Source organism: Panicum hallii, chromosome 8, assembly GCF_002211085.1.
Source record: "Panicum hallii strain FIL2 chromosome 8, PHallii_v3.1, whole genome shotgun sequence".
In the NCBI taxonomy this organism is placed as follows: domain Eukaryota; kingdom Viridiplantae; phylum Streptophyta; class Magnoliopsida; order Poales; family Poaceae; genus Panicum; species Panicum hallii.
Window position 1 is genome coordinate 34,806,566 of NC_038049.1, and position 19,102 is coordinate 34,825,667.

Here is a 19,102-nt window from a genome sequence, read left to right on the forward strand (position 1 = left end):
TTGGAAAAACCATTGGTTCTACACTGAAAATAATGCCCCCCAGCTCCCCAACAAAACAAATAAACCACCTGTAGTGAGGCTGGAGTGGAATCTCGAAATGTCCGGGGGAGGCATGGATCAAGTCGAGGAGCTTTTAGACCTCATAGAGGCACACAAGATGACAGGGGTGACCGGCGCCTCTGTTATGTTTTCTTTCTTCAAAAGCTGAGTCCAACCAATCCTACAGCGCCACCCATCTCGCATGTGCACAGAGGAGCTGTCAGACGACGCCGCCCTCCTCCGAGTCAGACGAGTGCTGCTAGACGTGGACGCCGTGCCGTACGTGCCAGAACTATTTACCGCACGGAATCCGCCCAAACTTGTAAGTACTCGACTACTTTTTGTTGAAATCTACCTCTGTTATGCCATCGCTAACTGAAAGCCTTCTGCAGGGTCACACAGAACTGTACCGCAGCTACCCACCACGACCCGATATCCCCCGGCCAGACCACCTCCTCCCCAACGCCGCTGTAGAGGCCAAAAGGGCTCGCATAGCTGCAGCTCAGCGCAGCAGCGGGTCCACAGAGGATGTGAGCCCCCAGAAGGAGGAGGAAGCTGAAGGAGAAGCGCAACGGGACAACTCTCCAAGCCAGTCGTGGAGTTGGCCGACGCTTTGCCGCTGGTGCCACAGGGTCGTCGGATAGTGCGAAAATGGAAGGCGCAAGAAATTCAATCTTCCAGGTACTTGTTGTTGCCTTGTTGCATTGCTATATGTTGATATTGTGTCGTGCTTACACTATCCTCCTGTAGTCCTTCCGCTTCCTCCTCCCGGGCCGAGCCTGAAGAAGAAGATACAGCTCCATCGCCCACCGCAGCCGTCACCATCGCCGTGGCGGGGACCACGCCATTGGCTGGTGAAACTCCATCGCCCGCAACAGAAACGCCACGACAGGCCTTGCGGGTGAGCAGGGCCATCAAGAAGAAGTCTACACTGTAAGTTTACCTCTGGCTGCACAATAAATATTTTGATCGTTCGACTTGTGTGTTGTCTGACTTTGACTTCATTAGAGCTGCAAGCGCCACGAACCTCCAGCTGACGCAGGCCTCGACTAGCCGAGCCCCTGGGTCTTCGACCCAAGAAGAATCTTCAGGCACAGGACCTGTCACGGCGGCTCCAGCCCTCGAGCCGTCAGCCCCCGAAGGGATGACGCCCGCGGAGCCAGCCCCTGAGGCGGACGCGACACTGCCCGACTTGCCGCCTCCCGAGCTCCAACAAGTCGAAGCTGAAGCTGGTGGCGAAGAGCAAGTCGAGGCTCCTGATGCCGCTCCTACGGATGGCACAGGTAAGCATTCGACCAGCCCCGGCTAGCTGCTGAGATCCGAGCGCTATATGCTGAAAACGCTATGTGCTTGCAGGTGCTCAACGGTCACCGCCCGAAGAGGCCACGGGAACCTCAAGGAGACCCGTTAAGCTGCTCCTGTCCGAGTCCGGGTATCGGGATGTCATTGCCGTCGACCTGGTGGATGATCCGTTGCTGACGGACAACAACATAGAGAACTTCAAAAAGGCGTGTGACTTTGCCATGGTACGACCTGAGTACTTTCCTGCTGGTAAACACTGACGAGTTGCTTATCTGAATTTTCCTCCTTATGCAGAATGTGATCGCCCACTCCCAGAAGAAATCAGAAAAGCTGAAAACCGTTGTGCGTAATCACCAAGAGCTCGCCGCCCTGGAAAGGCGCATCGCCGATGACAAAGCAAAGATCTGCTCCCTCGAGAAAGTGAATTCCGAACTCCGAGAACAACTTGAGGTGCAAGGGAAAGCGCACCAAGAGCGGCTCAGAGAGTAGGAAAAAGCACACCAGGAGCAGCTCAAAGATCAGAGGAAAGCGCACCAAGGTAAGCCATTGCTTCCCTCGAGTACTTGCGTTTATCAATTTATCCTGGATTCTGACCACAGAACTTAGGAAAATGTTAATATATAAAGAAGAGCTGCTTACTGATGTGAAGAACCTGCTGTATTGGCGTACAGATGACGTCGAGAGGTTGCAGAAGGTGATCAGTGACACTGAACGACAGTTCATCGACTGCCTTCAGCAAATCAAGACGCTGGGTGAAGAAAAAGAGCAGCGACAGAAAGAGCTCGAAGATCTCAGGGGGCCGCCCGGGAGTTGGTGGACATGGTGGATCCCCTAGAGGAAGGCGAAGCAAGCCCGCGGCCCCTGCTAGAGCGACTCCACGAAGCCCCGAAGAAAGTGCTAAAATTTCTCACAGAGGCTCCAGTTGCGTGCGTCAGCAACACCCTTGTGGTTGTGAAGTCTTTTTTGCCGAACGCGCGATTGAAGATATTTGCTCAGGGCATGGCTTCAAATTGCACCGAGGGTCAGTTCGATCAATACCTCCAAGAAGCCCGACCTGTAGCAGAACAAATAGTTCAAAGTGTACTGCAGGATTAGGGTATAAACAACAAGTTTTTACTTCCTTGTATACATAGTTTCTTTGATGTCTCTACTTGTGTGTGTGTGTGTGCCTTGGCTGAATTGGAATCCAGGCTTACGAGGCTAAGTAGTAGACACTACCCTGGGTGCAGCGACCAGAAAGGTAGTCACCGCTCCAAGCGGGTACTCATCTAACAAGGTAGCCACAACTCGACCGAGCGGGGCTAAACTATTAGGAAAGAACGCGAGCATTGTCGTGGAATTGCCGTGCGTTAGGCAGAAGAACAAAACTACCCCGAGTGCATCGACTCTGGGTGTAGTCGAAGTCGCCTCTCATATGGGCGCTCCTTGAGTTGGGTAAGAACAAGACTTACGATTCGAACTCGTTGGGAGTGAACGCGGCCATCACCGTGGTTCTGCCGTGTTTAAGGCAAAAACGAAACTACCCTGAGTTCAATGACTCGAGATGTAGTCGAGGTAGCTCTTTACGCGAGCCCATCCAACAAGCTGGATATAAACCAGTCGAATGGATCGATTTGTTGGGATAGATGCGACTACTGTCGCGTGCGACCATCCAAGGCCGCGGCGGAAGTCGAGCCGTAGAAGATATGAGCGGAGCGGACGGTTACGTCGAAACATGAAATCGATAAGATATATACGTGGCCGTGGCCTCCGTACAATTCACGACAAGAAGCTGATTTATGTAAATGCTCCAAGTGGCCGTAGCCTCCGCATGTTTACAAAGAAATTTTTGACCCGAATCTTGTGGCGCGTGGCCTCCAGGCTGATTCAAGGAAAGGAGGCCATCTAAGCCCCCGGAGAGTCGGCTATATCCGGACACCTTCTCATGGGTAAAACTTGCGCAAGTTCTGGATGTTCCAAGAGTTCAGAACATCTTGACCCTCGAGATATTGTAGTCGATAAGACCCTGGTCTTGTAACCTGTTTGATGATAAACGGGCCCTCCCACCTTGAATTGAGCTTGTGTAGGCCGGACTCGTCTTGAATGCGACGCAAGACCAAGTCACTGATGCTGAATGACCGCTCCCTCACGTTGCGATCATGATATCGCCGAATCCCCTATAGGTATCGGGCTGACTGAACAAGAGCGGTGCAGTGAGCCTCTTCGATAGAATCGAGCTCTAATTGCCTCACCTCGTCCGCCTCGCCTTCATTGTACATTTCAACCCTTGGGGACTTCCACATGATATCGGCCGGTAGGATAGCTTCAGATCCGTATACAAGGAAGAAAGGCGTTTGTCCTGTGGCTTTGGACGACTGAGTCCGAAGCCCCCAGATGACATGTGGCAGCTCATGTATCCATTTGCCCCCCTTCTTGCTGTTTTCATCGTAGAGTCTCTTCTTGAGGCCATCGATTATCAAACCGTTCGCCCTTTCGACTTGTCCATTGGCCCTTGGTTGTGCAACCGAGACATATTTAACCTTGATGCATGCATTCTCGCAGAATTCCTAGAACTGGTTGGGCATGAAATTGGACCCCAAGTCTGTGATGATGGTATTGGGGAAGCCGAAACGGTGCAAGATATCCGAGATGAAGTCAACAACCCGATCTGGTGTGAGCTTGGCTATCGGCTTGTACTCAATCCACTTGGTAAACTTGTCGATAGCCACCAGAACATGGGTGAACCCGCCTGGCGCCGTTGTGAAGGGCCCGATCATGTCGAGGCTCCAACAAGCAAAGGGCTAGGATGGCGGTATGGTGATGAGGCTATGGGCAGGAACATGGGTCTGCTTGCCGAAGAATTGACAATTTTGGCACTTGCGCACGAGGTCCTTCGCGTCCAATACTACAGTGGGCCACCAAAAACCAGCCCTGTATGCCTTCCCCACCAGCGTTCTTGAAGCTGTGTGGTTACCGCAGACACCCTCGTGGATCTTCCGCAATATGTCGTAACCTTCTTCCTTTGTGACGCACTTCATGAGAACACCTGACCGAGCGCCGCGCCAATAGAGCTTATTATTGACCAGGACAAAACCCTTGCTTCTGCGCATGACGCGTGCCGCCTCTGCGCTTCTGGCATCAATTCCTGCTGGTAACTTTTGATCTCGGATGAAGTCGATAAAAGCCTCTCGCCAGTCCTCTTGCAGCACCATAACCTCTCGATCGGGTTGTTGGGGACCCGCGTTGATGGTTACCTGCGAACAAAACTTGATGGATGGCTGCTTGAGCTCCTGGACGAAGACTCCCGGTGGGACCTGAGCACGTGTCGACCCCAGGTTGGACAAGGTGTCTGCGCCAACATTGTGCTCTCGTAGCACGTGATGAACCTCCAAGCTGGAAAATTTGTTTTCTAGCTTGCGCACTTCCTGCATGTAGGCGTCCATCATCTCCTTGTTGCAGTCCCACTCCTTGTTGACTTGCTGCACAACGAGAAGAGAATCGCCATACACAAGTAGTCGCTTGATCTCTAGTGATATCGCCAAACGAAGCCCATGAAGCAAGGCTTCATACTCGGCTTCAATTGTTCACCTCGTGGAGAAATAAGCAGAACTCCAGCGCCGCTGCCATCGAGCTTGAGGGACCCATCAAAGTACACGGTCCAGTGCTCTGGCTTATCGACCGGAGTTGGGACTTGATTCTCCCTCCATTCAGCCATGAAATCGACTAGAGCTTGAGACTTGATTACAGTGCGTGGCTTGAAGTCAATTTGCAAAGCCCCCAGTTCCACTGCCCACTTTGATATACGCCCCGTGGCGTCTTGATTATGAAGAATATCAGCCAGCGGGAAATCCGTAATCACAGTGATCTTGTACTCGTCGAAATAATGGTGCAGCTTTCTTGATGCGATTAGAATTGCATATAAAAGCTTTTGAACGGCGGGGTATCGTACCTTGGATTCGGAGAGTACCTCGTTGATGAAGTAGACTGGCCTCTGCACTCCAAATGCATGGCCTTCCTCGCCTAGCTCGACTACAATAGCACTGCTGACAACATAAGTTGTTGCCGCAATGTAGAGTAGTAGATCCTCCCCCGGCAATGGTGCTGTAAGGATCAGTGTGGTAGAACCAACCTGAATTATACCGGTTCAAGTACGCGAGTCCACTCCCGAGGGCTCCAACGTGCTTCAAACGGTATAATCCCTTGGCCTGTCGGGTAACGTCCCGATAAACCACCAATACACAGGATCAAATAAGGTTACCTCACACGAAGGTGAGTCCAGAGGTACAGTCACCATCATATTTTACATCACAAGGAATTATATTACAAGAGTTCCCAAAAGCAGTACAAGTTTCAGGTTTAGAAAAACTATTACAAACTTTTAAAGCTACGGCTTTTGGCAGCGGAAAACATACGCGATGATTTACAATACGTCATCAAGACGGATGTCATGCTAAGCCCGGGCACGACATCACTCGGTATCATCAACGTTGGTCGGGGACGGATCCCATTCCACGAACCAACCATCTGGAAAAGCACAGGGTCAAGGCAGGGGAAGAGTAGGGTCTTTAAGATATTACCTGCAAAACATAAAACTAGCAAGACTGAGTATACTAATACTCAGCAAGGCTTACCCGTTCATGGTATACATAGCCATGTAACTAGACTTATGAAGGCTTGTAAAGGTTCTGGGTTTAGTTTCAGCTGAAAAGCAATAAAGAGTAGATCCTTAATTTCAACTTTTAGCTTTTAGATTCTAGTTGATTATCCACTCTAGGTAAGCACTTATAACTAAGCAAGCATGGTATAATCTTTAGCCAAACATCATCTTTGATAACCATATAATTGCTCTTATTACTCTATGTGGCAAAGGGATCAAGCAGTCTCAATCTTTGTGAGAAGCGGACGATTCTGAATCGAATTCAACCTTGCAAGGTAAACCTAACACACACGCTTGGAACACCAAAGGGTCGTTCCGAAGCAACCGTTTGCCTTTCATTCCGACTCGTGGATCAGAGCCACCACAAGCGACTGCAGGACCATACGCACTTCCAAAGTGCAGGACGTACGTCTGTAGCGCGACTACAAAACCCGTACTCCTGGTTGCCCTTGCAACACGTATTCCCACACATCGAACTTAAGTAACCAGAAGAAGCAAGACGAGTGGTGGGAGGTATGTCCACTCCTCGGGCCGATTGGCTACTAGGCTTACCGCTTACCATATTTCGCGGCATGTGGTTAGTACTTTCAAACGCTTAACCACCGCTACCACACGCTGCGACCTTATCCAATTCAACAACACAGACGGGGTATCACCTCAACCATGATACCTCATAAACTCCCGTCCGTCATCCTTATAGTGATAACAGGAATGTAAACATTACAACTCCTATATCGCGCGAGTGACAGGGAATCACCCGACTTCTACCGGTCCTATTAGCATAGCAGCTAGTCGGACTCAAGTGCTACTATTCAATACATTGGTTCCTAGGGAAATGCAACTAGGGTTTCAAGAAATTCCTAAGAACTTAATGCATAGAATTATATAAATAGATATATATTGCAGTGTAATTAAGATAGTGGGTTATGTCCGGGGCTTGCCTTTACTGGTGGGGCTGAAGTCAGAAATGTCAATATCTTCCGAACTTTGGTTCGGGGCTTAAGTTAATCCCTTGGTGATGTTCACTTGGTCTTTAGAAGCATCCTTTGCAGACTCCTGGGAGATCTTGTAGGTACTGTCTATGGAAGTAGTCGTATCTACGTGCAATGCAACATTACATTCAAAGTGTGCACATCAAGCTATTTTACTTCACGACAAAGTTGCAATCTAACACTCATTTAACATACTACTCATATAACATTCAAAAAGGTCAGAAGCTAAACTTGGATAGAACTTTAGGGGGACAACTAATTAGGATCGGCTACTTGTTGAAGATTACAACAGAGCCGATTAGAACAACAGGGGTTTAACTGATTGATGTGCTTAGGTCGCACCTAATAGAGGCGTGTCTATTGTGTTAGCTTATTGATCTAGGGTTGTGTACTTTGGCCTGTGTAGCCGATTGAGAGGTGCATCGGTTTTGTAATTGATCGATGAAAGCATCGATTACTTTAGCAGAGGGAGGATTCTTAAAGCAGTTGTGTCTTAACTGAGATGTGCTTAAGTGTTATCTTGGGTAACTAGGTGTGGTTGTATCGACTCGATTACGTCAGCACAACTATTGAGTGACGTACAGCCGATTGGAGTGTGGTTAACGGTATGTGACCGATAGATACACAGCCGATCTCTCAGTCGATAAATCGGCTGATAGAAGTGTGTGGATAAGGATGGGAAAACTAAGGATTGATCGGCCATAACCGATATGGAAAACAACTAGAATCGGCTTGGATCGGCCGATAGCAAGAGTTCTAAGATTGTGTGTGCATCTCCGATACATCGTCTAGGTGCAGCCGAGGTAGGACAAAACAATAGGATTGTATCGGCAATAGCTGATACTAGAAAGATAACAACCGTATCAGTTAATCAGCCGATGGTAGAAGCACCGGCTGACAGCTGTTACACAGGGACGTCGTAGACTCAAGGAAACGGATGCTTAGCGGCTGAACCAAAAGCTGATGTTGAAACGCAGCTGCAGAGATGTATAAGCTAAGCAACAGATGCACATGAACTAACAAAGATCTTTATATGAAGAGAATCTGAAGGAAACGGCAATCAAGACAAGGATAACGTTTTGACGGCAAGGATATGAGCACTTCATGGGAAAGGATTAACTAGATATCGCACCTTTCTGCCTAAGACATATATCCTATGATTAACCCTTTAGCTACAACACATGCATACAACTCAAGGTACAAGTAAAGCATTCATTTCCTAGTATTCAACCTAGATCACAATTCAAAGACTTTCACTCAAGATCATAACATAAAACTTGTAGATTTCAACCTAGGGTTTCAAACAAAACTGATTTTGTACTTTTATGAACTTCTTACGAAAATCTATAAAATGTAGAAGTTCATTGATTTGAAATAAAGAAAGTTCTGGAAATCTTACAGAAAACACCCTAGAACTTTCTAAATCAAAGCAATCAAGTCCCTAGTCGGGGGAAACAGAGAACGGAAAGATAACGACGATATTCCGGCAAAGGGATCGCCGGCATTAGAAAGATTCAGTGAATCAGGGCAAACCTTGGGGTAGCCTTGGTTGTGGAAGAGAATGGACGGAAAGTGAATTTCCGCAATGAACAGAATCGGCGATAAGATGAGCTCGACGATGACGAGGTTCCGTGGGTGACGAAGAAGCTTGCCGGGGATTGTAGGGGGTAGAGAATGGCCGAAGAGGTAATCCCCGCGGTGATTTGTGGTGATGGCGGTTGGTTGAGCGATCAACGAGGGTAGGAACTGCTGGACGTCGTGGACCCCTGGGATGAGAAGATAAAATCGGCTTGGTTCGCTATGCCGACTCCTCCGCGATCCTCAGGGTTTCCTTGCTCATGAGTTGAACTTCTTCTGCTCACGCACGTGTGCCACTAAAACACGGCCGGCACACCCGCGTAGCTTCCTGCAGGATCGCCGCGCCTGATCGCATCTCCGGTGCGCCGCTTCTGCTCTGCTCCCGCACCAACGGCCCCCAGCCGGCATGCGCGTGGTCGATTGCTTTGCTTACGCACGCGCCTGCGGAAACGAATCGAGTCGGCTGTCAGTCCTGCGTCGCACGTGGCCTGTTGTCTTGCACGCGCACCCGCCTGCGGAATCGAGCCGAGTCGGCCACTGGCAAACACTTCCGCTCGCACTTGCGAACGCGCCAGTTCAATTCCGCTCAGACCTCCCGGTTTTGCAACTCCGCCGCCCTCTCCACTGGTTGCGACGCCATTAGGGCCGGCCTACCACCACCGCCGGTCTTGCGCTGCGCGTCGAACCCGCGCTACGTTGCTCCTGCCTCGACTTCCGCATGGATGAAGGGAGCTCATCGTGCGTGGCTCCTCCGAGCTCGTTGCATCCGATCGCCACCTCCGCTTTGCCGCCTTTCCTTCCGGCTTGCCGCTCCTCATGCATCTCACGAGCGAGCGAGCTCGCATCCTCCCTTTCAATCCGTCGGCCTTCGTCGGGCGTGCTCCATTTGTGGCGGTGCCCCAGACTGGCGACCGTCTCCTTCCCGTGCTTGCCCATGTCGGCGCCGGCCTGAAGATCGGGTTTCCGTCCCTGAACAGTAGCCGCCAGCGTCACTCCTGCGTAAGCCCGAACCGCGCGCATCCTTGGCCGTGCCCACTCGCACGCCGTGGCCCGCACCGCCGGACCTGCTCCTGCACCGCGCCTGTGCGCACCCACGCCGCGCCACCGCTTCAGCGTCGCTCGAGCCGTCCTACACTGGCTCGCCCCCGCGCAGCGCCGCCCTACTCGCTCTGCTTGGGCCTGCGCGCGCCTGCACCGGCTCTCCAACACACGAGCTCCTGCACCACCTAAACCGTGCCGCTCCAGCTCCCATGCTCGCCTGACGCCAGCTCGCCTGCGTCGCGCCACGTCAGCTCACGCCTGAGCCGCTCACGCGCTCTGCTCTGGCACCGCCCTTCCACGTTGCCGCCTGCCTCCACTACGCTGCGCCCCTCGCCTCCTACGCGCGCTCCGCGTCTGCCTGTGCCGCGCGCTCCCACACGCCCAAGCCGCGTTCGCCTTAGGCTCGCCCGCACCGTCCGCTTGCCGCCGATTCCCGCTCGGGGCCGCCCTCATCCGCCTAGATCCGCTCTGGCTCCTGCACCTCCGCGCCCACACGCCCGGTGCCCGCTACGGCCGTCCGAGCCGCACGCACCCGCGCCCCCTCGCTCTGGTGCCGCCCGAACGCCTGGCGCTGCCGCTCGCCCTCCTGCGCCCCGCACCGCGCCGGCTCACGCGCGCCTGCGCGCCTGGCCGCCAGCGCTCCGCCGCTCGCGCGCCTGGATCCTGAGCCGTCGCCCTGCGCCGCGCCAGCTCGCCTGTAGCAGTGCCCCCACGCCGCCCTGCCTGCTGCGTGAGGAAAGGAAACAGAGAGAGAGAGAGAGAGAGGAAAAAGCAGGTGGGGATAGGAATGGAGCCAGGACCGATGGGGAAAAGGATAAAGGTGCCAGGGGTAAGAGAACAGAGGAGAAGGGGAAAAGAGATTTCCCAAGGACTTATGCGCAATTTCAGAAAACTTCAGGGACTTGTTTGTAAAGCAAAATTTCCCGTTGATTTAAAAACCTAATGGAGAAATGCCCAAAATTTCAAACTCTACAACATTGCTTTAGGGCTCAAGTTCAAAAACTCAAAACTTATATCTTTAAACATGAAATTTTGAACAAAAGTTGGATTTGAATTGCTTCTGTCCTAAAGAGCGTAACTTTATAAAATTCAGGACCTAAATGCAAGCATTTATGACACGTCATGATGAAGGGATAGACTCGTCATAATGATTGGATAGACATGTCATGATGACTTGCATATTTTACACTTTAGTCCTGAGTAACTTTGAAAGTTACTTTTGTAAATCAAATACTTGCATAAAAGGACTTGTACTTTTATAAAATCACATAAACACCCTTATTTTCACAACATTACCCAAAATTTTTACACACTTCAACACACACATTTCAAATACAACTTTCAAATAAACATACATTTTTACAAGGGATAACATAAGAAAAACATGTTTACCAAAACCAACTTTTACTTATTTCGAAATTATCCTTCTCCAAATACATTTTGCAAAAACAACCCTAGGTTTTTCTGTATTTACAAAAATATCCTTTTTACTTGCACTTTAAATTTTCAAAAGCTTCACACAAACACACACAAGCTTTACACTTAACAAACACATATTTCATACTAACAAAATATAGGTCTAGCATTACAAGTACACGAACTGTCACAATCAGAGTTGACTGAAGGTGATGTTTTAGATCCTGTAGGGCCCGCTCGGCCTCCTCCGTCCATTGGAACTTATCTTGGCGTTTCAGGAGTTTGAAGAAGGGTAGTCCTCTCTCCCCGAGTCAGGAGATGAACCTGTTCAGGGCTGCCATACAACCTGTTAGCTTCTGCACATCCTTGATTGTGGCCGAAGCCTCCATATCAGTAATGGCCGAAATCTTTACAGGGTTGGCCTCGATGTTCCGATTGCTGATGATGAACCCGAGCAATTTCCCTGAAGGTACTCCAAAAACACACTTGGTTGGATTGAGCTTCCACCGAAATCTGCGCAGACTATTGGATGTTTCTTCCAAATCTGCGATCAAATCGTCAGAATCCCTGGTCTTGATGACCACATCATCCACATAGGCTTCAATGTTCCAATGCAGCTGATCCGCGAAACACATCTGGATCGCGCGCTGATAGGTTGCTCCTGCATTCTTCAACCCGAAGGACATGGTTTTGTAGGCATATGTCCCGTACGGGGTGATGAATGCTGTCTTGATTTGGTCCTAAATAACAATCAAGAAAACAAAGAAGGACACAACCAGCCGTCGAATCGACAACTTGGTCAATCCGCGGGAGCCCGAAGTGATCCTTTGGGCAGTGCTTGTTAAGATCAGTGTAGTCAACACACATTCTCCATTCATTGTTTTTTTTTTCTTTACAAGAACGGGATTAGCTACCCACTCTGGATGAATTACTTCTTTAATGAATCTAGCTGCGAGAAGTTTAGCTATCTCCTGTTTGATGGCCTCACGCTTATCGTGAGCAAACCTTCGCAGCCGTTGCTTCTTAGGCACGGCCTCTGGGTGTACATTCAAAGCATGCTCGATCAACTCCCTGGGCACCCCTGGCATATCCGCTGGTTTCCACACGAATATGTATCGGTTAGCCCGAAGGAAGCTGACGAGCGCGAATTCCTATTTGTCACCTAAGACCGCGCCGATGACATCGGTTTTAGATGAATCTCCCTCCAAGAGCTGGATCATAGCGCCACGTCGTCAGTCGACTGGATGCTTGACTTGCTGGCCTTCTTGGAGGGAATCTCCAGCCCGGACTGGGATAGCTGCTGCGCGGCCACGAGTACTTCTCCGGAAGCATCTGGCACACGAGTAGTCGAGGCGTACTGAATTGCCTCCTGATTGCAGTCATACGACTTCTTCAAGTCACCTCGGAGAGTGAGAACTCCACTTAACCCTGGCATCTTGAGAAGTAGATAAACGTAATGTGGCACTGCCATAAACTTGGCAAGTGCCGGACGGCCCAAAATTGCATGGTAAGAAGATTCGAAGTTAGCTACTTCGAACTTGATGAACTCAGTGCGGTAGTTCTCCCTCGTGCCGAAGGTGACTGGGAGGACGACCGTACCAAGTGGGTGTGCCGCCTTACCTGGGACGATGCCATAAAAAGGGGACTTGCTGGGAACCAGCATGTCCTTGAAATCCAGGCCCATCTTTCTCAAAGTGCTGGCAAAGATGAGGTTGAGCCCGCTTCCGCCATCGATGAGGACCTTGGTAAGCTTGACCTCCGCCACCACAGGGTCGAGGACCAAGGGGAACTTTCTGGGTTTCGAAAAGCTCATCCATTGGTCAACGCGGGAGAACGAGATGGGGACCTCCGACCAACGAAGTGGTCGTGGTATCGCCTGCTCGACAGACATGATCTCCCGGAGAAGCAGCTTCTGGTCCCGCCTAGACCTAAAATCCTCATCCCCCCGAAGATGATGTTGACAACCTTCAAAGTGTCCTGGAACTTTGGGTTGCGCCCTTGGTCGTTGTGGTCGTCATCCTCGGGTTCTTTGTCCGCAGGCTTCTTGTTCTTCTTACCACCACCGGAGTTGCTGAACGTCCTCCGAAGGTGGTAGCAGTCAATAGCAGCGTGGTTGGCACTTTTTCTGCAGGAGCTTCTCGAACTCCTTCTGCGTTGTCGACTTCTTGCCCTGCGAAGGACGATCCATAGCCATGATGAAATCATCTGGCTTTCGTTTCCGGGGTGGACCCGAAAAGTCCCGCTGGCCTTTGTCGTTGCAGTTGTCATTTGAGCACCTCAAGACGCTATCTTGACGCCGTGGGAACCGCTCCCACATCTTCTCCCCCTGTTCAGACCAATCGTGCATCATATCACGAAGGCCCGCAACGGTCTTCGGCCTGTTCCACCCAAAATCTCTGTAGATGCCTGGGTCGGTGATGCCATTGTAGAAGCAGTCGATGATGTCGTCCTCCGAAATGTTCACGATGGTGGCACGGAGGTCGAAGAAGCAACGTGTGTAGGACCGCAGGAGCTTGTTACGTTCCTATTTACACTGGGCAAGATCGTGACGAGTATCTGCACGAACAATCGCTCCTGGAAGTTGTCGATGAAGACCTTCTTGAGCCGCTCCCAGGAGTCAATGGAGTTGCTGCTGAGGCTCTCCAGCCAGGTGAGCAGCGCAGGGTCCAAAGCCATCGAAAAGTAGATGACTTTGGTGATGTTCGAGCCCCCTGTGACCTCAATGGCCGTGGAGTAACAACGGAGCCACTGCTGAGGGGCCTGCTTGCCGTCGTACTTGGTGATGCCGATCAGCTTGAAGCCCTCAGGGTACTTATAGCTGCTGAATTGCGCAGAGAAAGCTGGAAAGCAATCACTACAATCAGTCCCTTCAGTCTCGACTTCTTCACGTACCTTACGCCTGGAGGAGATCACAGTCCGCACATCGCGGCCTTCATTAATGTGCTGGCGCAAGTCTTCTGTAGGAGGCCGATGATTGGCCTGTCACGGGTTACCCCCTGAAGGTAGCTGTTGCCTCCCGCCATGGGCCTGGCTCCCGAGAGCGTGGTTGTTGTTGTGGCTAGCTGAATTCGAGGGCGACTGCCAGCCGTTCGGCTGTGAGCCTAGCTCCGACTCTCACCCACGCGTTCCTCCCTGATGGTAGAAGCTGGATTTTGCTGATCCAACTGGATCCAGGCCCTTTGTGCGTAAAGAAGTGCTTGACGCACGTCCAGATCATGGCTGCGCTCGAGGATGGCCGTAACCCCGGCAATGTTAGCCACCGGGGTCCTGAAACCTCGTTCGCTTACGGCGACGAACTCAGGGTCAAGCTCGCGATACATAGATCGTCTACGCTCGTTGGCCCTCCTTCGCCGGATCGCGCGGGCCCTGTCCCTGGCCCTCCGTGCCTTGCGATCAGCGTCGTTCTCTTCGCCAGTGTTGGCAGTGGCCTCATCTTCAGAGACCGCTTCGAAGTCGACGATGGGAAAGCCACCATCATCCTCGCCTTCTTCCGCCATTAGCACCTGGCGGGAGGTTAGCTCGTGAGAGCTTGCGTCGACTAGTTCAATCGACCCCTCCGTCGCGGTAGCCAACGGCCTGCCCTCTTGAAAGGGCAGGGGCTCGAGGTGAGCCACAAGTCGACCCTCTGCCTCGAGTAGATTGGAGAGTGCCATGCCCCTCCAATGCACAATGCGCCCCTCCGGCATGGAAGTGATCACCAGATCACTGGCGCCAAAACAACCCGAAGCCCCCCGACACACGGTGGCTTCAGGCCTTCCGTCCTGGAGCAGAAAATCCAGGTCCTTCTCTAGCATGGAGAGGGACCTAGAGACGTTGACCTCCTGGAGATCAGTGGCTGGGTTGCATGAACCGAGTTGGGATCGGTTACGCGGATCCCTAGATTGGAACGAGTCCAACCTAGGGGAAGTTGCTGCAACACTGGAAGAAGTCAAGCCTGGAGCAGACTCCATCTCGATCTTTGTTGCAGAAGCACAGGTTGACAAGTTGTCGAGATCGTCGACGAACTTGTCGAGGTCACTGCAGAGATCCGCAGCGGAAGTCTTTGGCTTCATGTCGACAAGGAATCGCCGAAAATCGCCCACACCATCTGCGATGCAGACCCACGAGCCAAAAACGAATGTCGTGCCCTGCGAGGGAACTGACCTGGAGAATTTGAAAGTCGCCATCGAGCTCACCGATGGATCTTCGACGCGTCCCCCTACCTGGCGCGCCAGCTGTCGGTGTTTAACCGGCTGCCCACTGAGGGATATACCCAAGGTGGTGGATTTTGGGTGAGGGAACGCCGAGATCAGGAACTCGAAGGTACAAGGAACACAAAGCTTAGACAGGTTCGGACCGCCAGGTGTGTAATACCCTACGTCCTGTAGTGATTTGTATTGCCTTAGGTGTAGAATGATCTAGAGATCGTGTTTTGAGAGGGGTCCCTGTCCTCCCTTATATATCCGAGAGGCCAGGATTACAAAGATACTAACCAACACCAGCTAAGGAATCGTACCAGAACATATCTTGAGTAGATTCCCTCTGTATCGATTAGCTCTATCTCCTACTTAAACATGATAAATAAGAGATAAACGAGATAAATAAGATATAAGACCGACTTAATCTCTTTAACTACGCTATGTACACAACCCCGTTGCCCCGGGTCTGACAGGCTGTGCCTAAAAAGCAACGCCTGCGAAGGTTTGCTCACGATAAGCGTGAGGCAATTAAACGGGAGATAGCTAAACTTCTCGCGGCTGGATTCATTAAAGAATTAATCCATCCAGAGTGGGTAGCTAATCCCGTCCTTGTAGGAAAAAAGAATAATGAATGGAGGATGTGCGTTGACTACACTGATCTCAACAAACATTGCCCGAAAGATCACTTTGGGTTACCACGCATTGATCAAGTCGTCGACTCAACGGCAGGTTGTGTCCTTCTTTGCTTCCTTGACTGTTATTCAGGATATCATCAGATTGCGCTCAAGGAGGAGGATCAAATCAAGACAGCGTTCATCACCCCGTATGCGACATATGCTTACAAAACTATGTCCTTCGGGTTGAAAAACGCAGGCGCAACTTATCAGCGCGCAATCCAGATGTGCTTTGCTGATCAACTGCATCGAAACATTGAAGCCTACGTGGATGACGTGGTCATCAAGACCAGGAATTCCGATGACTTGATTGCGGACTTGGAAGAAACGTTCAGCAGCCTGCGTAGATTTCGGTGGAAGCTCAATCCTACCAAATGTGTTTTCGGAGTACCATCAGGGAAATTGCTCGGTTTCATCATCAGCAACCGGGGAATTGAAGCCAATCCTATCAAGATCACGGCCATTACTGATATGGAGGCTCTGGCCACAATCAAGAAGCCTTGAACAGGTTCATCTCCCGACTCGGGGAGAGAGGACTACCCTTCTTCAAGCTCCTAAAGTGCCAAGATAAGTTCCAATGGACGGAGGAGGCCGAGTGGGCCCTGTAAGATCTAAAACATCACCTTCAGTCTCCTCCGATCCTTACAGCACCATTGCCGAGGGAAGACCTACTACTCTACATCGCGGCAACAACTCATGTTGTTAGTAGTGCTATTGTAGTCGAGCGAGGCAAGGAAGGCCATGCATTTGGAGTGCAGCGGCCTATATATTTCATCAGCGAGGTACTCTGCGAATCCAAGGTACGATACACAGCAGTTCAGAAACTTTTATATGCAATTTTAATTGCATCAAGAAAGCTGCACCATTATTTCGACGAGTACAAGATCACTGTGATTACGGATTTCCCGTTGGCGGATATTCTTCATAATCAAGATGCCACGAAGCGTATATCAAAGTGGGCAGTGGAACTGGGGGCTTTGTCTATCGACCTCAAGCCACGCACTGCAATCAAGTCTCAAGCTCTAGTTGATTTTATGGCTGAGTGGAGAGAAAATCAAATTCCAACTCCAGTCGACAAGCCAGAGCATTGGACCATGTATTTTGATGGCTCTCTCAAGCTCGATGGCGGCAGCGTCGGAGTTCTATTTATTTCTCCACGGGGTGAACAGTAGAAGTATGTCCTTGTCACACCCGATTTATAAGAACATAAATCGAGCAATCATATATGCGCCAGGATCAAGTCACGCATATATACAACAGATTATCAAGATATCACAACACATGTCACGAATAAAAGCGTATAAATTAATAAATGAATATCTTTATTACAACTGAATCAAGAATCAGCTCAAGGAATGCGGAAGCGTAAAATGAATACATGAAGAGCTGGGCGCCACAGGGACGTCGACTGGGAGACAAACGCCTAGAAGTCGTCGAAGCCGCTGACGTAGTCCTCCACGTTGCCGGACACTGAGCAGCAGTCGAAGATATCCGAAATAGACAGAAGAGTAGAGAGGCAAGTGTGAGTACAAACTCGTACTCAACAAGTATAACACAAACTATGAGGCTCTAGGCTGGCTGACTCAACTGCATTAGCTTTTAGTCTTGGCAAATTTTATTAAAGCTAATTACTACAAGTGGATGAATTACCATAAACCCAATTGCATAATAAATTAATCAGTATTAATTAAGAACTACTGAGAACCATCCAAACCAAAACCACCCGGGGAATCGCCCTCGTCAAAGGTTGATAACCCCACTAATCAGACGGAGGATCTGGGCCGCTCATGACTGTGAGCACAGCTGATATATCAGTTTTACACTCTCGAGAGGTTGCACAACTTTACCCACAAGTCGTGAGCTACGCTAGTTGTTCATCACACTTCCTTAGGTGAGATGGCTAGCAAGCGCACTACGAGACCGTTACAAAGGACACGTTGGTAAGGTGTAACCGCTAAGGATTCTGGATCAGCGACGATGGGGCCCACCTCCGGGGGTACAAGACACACAGCACAGACCAAGCCGGAGGAGCAGGGACCATTGAAGCTTACCACCCCTCTTGCCCACGCAGGTAAGTTACTCCCGAACCAAAATGACCTAATTAGTAAGTCAAGACCGTCCCATTCCAGTCTTGTGGTTGCGCGGTTGTCCCAGGTTGTCGCTCTATGAACCGGTCCTTATGGAGAGTGGCCAACCAAGCACTAAGCACCGTGCTGGCCCCCTAAACCATGTTTCTAACAAAAACATCTTTTAAGGACGCACAAACCACTCAAGCACACAGCACAGAGGGTCGGCTCGAGAATCAAGTTGCATAGGACCATTAATCAAATTAATTAAAAAGGACTAAGATTTGTTATAGCGCAGCAACCTAGCATAACTAACCAAAATGCAACCCCTAGGATATATATATAAGGATATAAAGGTGGCTAGGAAGTCCTTATAGGTATACAGTATTAAAATGCAGTATGAAATTGTATTTAAAAGTGATAGGAGGTTCATGTTATACTTGCCTTCCTCGTACTCTCCCGGCTGCTGCTCGAACTGCTCGGAAGACGGCTGCTCCTGGTACTGGTCCAAAGGCTCCGCGTCTACTCACGATCATCAAACATAGTCCATACATACACACATGCACAAACAATAGCAAACTATAAGAAAATAGTACACCAATACAATAGAACAGCACATGGAACTAGCCTAGAACTAATCTACGCGTTACAACGATCGCGAGGATATAAAGAACACCTAAAATGGAGCTAAAACGCGAAAACTGCGCTTAAAACAGGATCCAGGGACCTATTTGTAAGAAAAACAGGGCAACCAGGGGCTTCTGGACAAAACCCGGGGACCTAAACGTAATTAAACCCTAGACACAGGGGCTAACTCGCTAAAAACCCTAGACTGGACTGCGGGTTCAAATTCCAGGAAGCGCAGGGGGGTCAAACGGAAAGAAAAAGACCTGTCTGTAATTATTTTTGAACTAAATAGGACTGCGGGTTGATTTCCCCAAAAAGGCAGGGGCTCTTTAGCAAAACTGCCACGGCTGAAGGGGTACACGGCTTCTAATCTGGGCGGTTGGATCTAAATCGCACGGTTCGGCGCACTCCGGTTCGGACGGTCCGATCTGGACAGCGTGGTCGGACGGTCCGATCTGGATCGGACTGGTCCGATCTGGTTGGGCTCGCGGGGGCGGTGGTCTGCACGGCGGCGCACTCCGGCGACGGTGTTCTACAGCTCCAGGGGCTACGG